Source organism: Protobothrops mucrosquamatus, unplaced genomic scaffold (genome assembly GCF_001527695.2).
Source record: "Protobothrops mucrosquamatus isolate PMUCROS unplaced genomic scaffold, P.Mucros_1.0 scaffold1157, whole genome shotgun sequence".
Lineage (NCBI taxonomy): Eukaryota > Metazoa > Chordata > Lepidosauria > Squamata > Viperidae > Protobothrops > Protobothrops mucrosquamatus.
In genome coordinates, this window is record NW_015387372.1 from 245,928 (window position 1) to 250,657 (window position 4,730).

The following is a 4,730-nucleotide window of genomic DNA, read 5'->3' on the forward strand; positions in this document are numbered from 1 at the left end:
CTGTGATACGGGCTGCGTGCCAGTCAGTCACCGCTTGGGGTGCGATACAGATATGAGCGGTTTACTTATTCTTTTCTGTTGGAATTCTTGGTTCCATTTCCGGAATTGGGACCTATCGGCTGAGGAAGTGGAACTCTGGGCTACGAGGTACACGCTCTGTGGGACGAGTGGGCGAATCGCATTGGAAGCCTTAAAAAGTGTTGCTCACTCCAGCCGGTGTGTCTGTGCCTTTCATGTTCTCGACTGGGGAAATCTGGAGATGTGTGTCTTGGATGCCTCTGCATTCCTGGCGTGCCTGCCTTATCCCCTCTCTCTCCAGGGCCCGTCTTCTCCAGGCACTGCCTGCAGCCAAATTAACCAGGCCTGCTTGCATCTGCCAGGGCGACTGGTTTCCTGCAGCTTGGCCACCCGGGTGGGTGCCGATGGCCCATTTTGGCCTCCCAGGGAAGGGAGGTGCAGGGAGAGTGGAAGGCAGGGAGGGTGCCTGGACGTGAGAAGTGCCTGAGTGTGCAGCGTGTCTCCGATCTGTATTTCCCAGGGGCCCCGGCAACTTTAGTGGAGCTGGCTTTCTGGATCAGATGAGGATGGAGACGAAGAGGGATTGAGCTGGGGGCTTTGAGGAAAGCTGCCGGAGGGATTTTATACGGAAGGTGTAGCTCTAGCAGTGGTAGCCATTCCCAGGCCTGACCCCTCCCCCTGCCCCATCCTGTGGAAGGATGGCATGCCAGGGATGAGCCCTGCACAACGAAGGGAACCTGTCCCTGTCCGCTGCGGTGGTTGTGATGCTTCATGCCAGGAGCACTTGTGGCTGTCAAGTGTATCTTTGTGATAAGGAGTGGTTAGGAAGATCTGCAAAGCTTCACTCTCTGCTGATTAACGGGGGGTGGGGGGAGTTTTTAATCTCTTAGCTTCTCCCGGCCTCTGGCTGCTTTCCCCTCACCCCTATTTCAGGGAGGGGTAGAAGGAGGCTGCATAAAATTAAGGACACATGGAGGAAACCGGGAAGTGCATGGAAATAATTCTACTAGGATAAATATAAATCGGATTTCAGTCATGGTCTTAAGGAGGACAGAATCTTTTAAAAAGCTGTGAAGTAAACAGGCTTTACAGCTCTTGTAAACTGTAGACACCCTTCCCCCCCCCCCAAAAAAAAGAGCCTTTGGAGAATTGTGTGTGTGAGAATTCTGTGTATGTCTTGAAAAGACTGAAATGTAAGGAAAGGATGATCTTGGTTATATCACTTTCACTTGTATTTTAAATTAATTATTGGCAGGTAGGCTTTTCAGGAGGGATTTTGAGACCTTCCAGAAAAGGGTCCACAAACGGATGATGGGTTTTATGTTTCAAAATGGTTAGAATCACATTCTTGTTTGAAACATACCCTGTTCTCCCTTGCTTTACTTAATGCAGCAGGGGCCTCCAAACTTGGCAACTTTAAGACTTGTGGACTTCAACTCCCAGAATTCTTCAGCCGGCATGGAAAAGATGACTCAAGGTAGTTGATGGAGACACAAATAACAATACAACTTGTGAAAACCCACAGCTTGAGTTCAGAGGTATTTCCTTGACTCCGTTTTATTTTTACGTTAGAATCAAACTTGCTATGCAGATGTCCATCTTGACAACCGTCGTGTTTGACTGGCTATAATAGGGCTGGCCCACGAGAAGCGATGATTGTACAGCAAAGTAGGCAGGGAAATTGCTTGAAAGTACATCAGTCTTAGGAGGTCTGTGAATAACGTGGGAGAAAAGGACATTTTCTGAATTTTTTCCCCTGCCCCTCTCTTTCTGGGCCTTGCAATTACTTCATTGTCAGGTAAGATGTCTTTGCTTCTAGGATTGATGAAATACTATCAAGTAGCAAGAGAAAATAACTGAAAATGTCTCAGGTTCCGTTTCACAGTCACATTAAAAGCTTTGAAAACTGTAGCGATCTGGCTAATATCTTTTTGAATCCTCCCTGGGAGGGAGGCAGGAGAAGTAGACTTTTATCCTGGGCTTTTCTGTGCATGGTCGTCCAATATACAGATAGACTTTTCAAAAGACAATTAATGCTAGCGGTAAGCTCTGCTGCCAGATTGCATTACCGTCATCATTACCTCAAATTCCTTTTGGAGGCCGCTGGATTATCAGCAAGTGAAGAGGAATTTTCAGCTGCTTTGTGACTGCTTTAATACTTTGACCTCTCTGCCATTGGGGATGGCACTGCCATTTACAGGGGGAGAAGGAGGTGAAATATTTTGTCTGTCTGACTCTGGATGGTTTTGAATGGGGGCTGAAGTAAAAGCTATCCCCCAAATACAGTGTTTCCCAACCTTGGCCACTTGAAGTTGAGTGGACTTCAACTCTCAGAACTGAATCCTCCAGAAAGCTGAGTTAGCATTTTGGACAGGGTGATGTGCAGGAGTTCCTTTCTTTGGGGCAATTATGGGTTAGCAGACAGATCTCCTTGGCCACACAACAGAAGCTGGGGAAATCAACAGCTGATAATTAATCATTTCCCAGGATTTTATTCATCTATTTTATTAAGTGTATTTGCCGCCCATCTCGCCACAAGGTGACTCTCTTTGCAAATATTTTGTAGATGTTTTGTCACTTCTGCTGTTTTGCAGGGCAACCAGGACTTTGGGTCTTTTTTTTGCCTTTGCAGTTGGAGAACTAATTTAACCAATTTTTGGACTGTAATGAATACGATTCCTGGAAAATCACAGCACAATATATTTAATCTCACCTCATATTTTAAAGAGACTAGATTTGTACAAAAATCCTTGCCCTGAATTTCCAGTTATCTCTGGTGATTTAGCCCTGGGGTTCTGGGGTCAAGTCATGCCGAAGTGATTGGTAACCTGTAAAAAACTGTTCTCACCTCCAGGCTGAGCTTTTCCTGGGAGGGCTGGCTTCTTTTAAAGGGGGGGGCAGGCCCTTTGGGGCTGCCTGGGCAGAGGGGGGGGACAACTTGGCCTGGGCCTTTAAGCAACTTGTCCCCTGCCCTCTGGATTGCCTATTTTAGGGTGAATGTCTCTGGAGAGCCTCCGTCATCCGGTCGTGGTTGTCCCAACGGTGCTTTTTCAAGAAGCAACTGGACTTCCTTGGTTTTTCCTTGAAGATGTTTTGCTTCTCATCCAAGAAGCTTCTTCAGTTATGGAGTTGCTAGATTAGATTCCTGCCTTCTGGGATGCCCACACGGCCCCTGGTCACCTGGAATTGTCACCTGGAATTGCCCCTTTGCCAGGATCCATCCCATCTCCCTCTTCTGGGACCTGGCCACAGTTGTCCTTCCCCTAATCCCCCCCTCCTCCTCCCCCCCCTCTTTGATGGGTAACCATCAGCTGCTGCCCATTGGCTGTTTTGGTTTCAAACACTGCCGCCTCATTGGCTGCAGGCTGAAATCTCGGGAGTGGGCGTGACGGCTTTTTAACCTTTTTCTGCCGGGATCACAGGAGGTACCCAAAGTCTGCAGGAAAACAGTCACAAAGAAGCCAGGCTTATGAGGGAGGGGGTGTCCTGGGGAAGGGGCAGGCTTTGAAAACTCTTTTGGGGCTTGGCTGTCCACTGGCACAAGAGAATGCACAGCAAGCCCCAGGAGGAAGAAATTGGGAGACCCCCTGCCCCTTCCCCCTTCAGGCTTTGGCACAGTTTTTTTATTCCTTTAAGACTGGAACCCACTGAATTGTGTCTATTCTGAAAAGACTGCCAAAATAATATTAAAAATGTGTTTTGTTAAAGACAATTCCACATATAATAAAGCATTGTCTTCTATATTTAGCATGATCTAAATATCATTAAAGAGAGTAAGACAGTTTAATTTTAAAAAAATACTGGGTTTTTTTTTATTATACTTTCTTACTCTTTTTAGTCATATTTCAGGAATCTCCTGTCATCTTGTTCCGAAACAGAAACTGAGACCATTCTGAAATTTTGACTGCGTGTTAGATTATATTCTGGATGAAAGTCCGGGAGATGCACAAGTCTGTGTCAAGATAAAATGGGAACTTTTCCCTTGGCGGATGAGGCTCCCCTTGGGGATTTTTTCTCTCTGCTATTGTTGAATCTGGGAACCTTGCCCCGCTCCCTCCCTGGCCTCTGATGGGGCCGAGGGCTCTTTGTGCCGCTGGAGTGGAATTCGGGCCAAGTGAAACCGAGACTCCGGGGGAAGCAGGGTCCAGAGTCCTGGTTTCATCAGAGCCTACGTCACAAGCAAGCGGTGTCGTTTGTGTGCTTCTGTGTTGTGTGTGTGTGTGTGGGGGGAGAGACTTTAAAACTATCTCCATGTATGTGTGTGTGTGTGTGTGCTTTCTTGAGATGGGATGGTGGGAAGCAAAGTAGTTGGGGGCAATCGGTTTGCAGGAAACGGCGGTAGCTTTTCCTTTGCAAAATAGCAGCGGGTGGAAAAAACAAAACGGCTCTACACGGAAATGAGAGGCGGCTTCTGTCACGTCCTTAGTGGAGAAACAGGAACTTTTGAGCATGTGTGGAGAACTCCCCCCCCCTCATGACCACATTCCAAAAGGTACCTGCGCCCCAGATGTTCCCTGCCTGAGCAAATTCAGCCTGAAGGGCTCCAGGTCTGAAGACCTTCAGAGAGCTGGCAACCTAGGGCTCTCCTCCTCTCTGGGTGTGCCTGCGCTCCTCAGCCACCGGGGGCGCTCTTTTCCTTTCCCCTGGCCAAGCAGGCCGTTGTGGGCCGGGCTTTGGGGTTGCAAGGCAGGGGAGGAAGGGAAGGAGTGTCC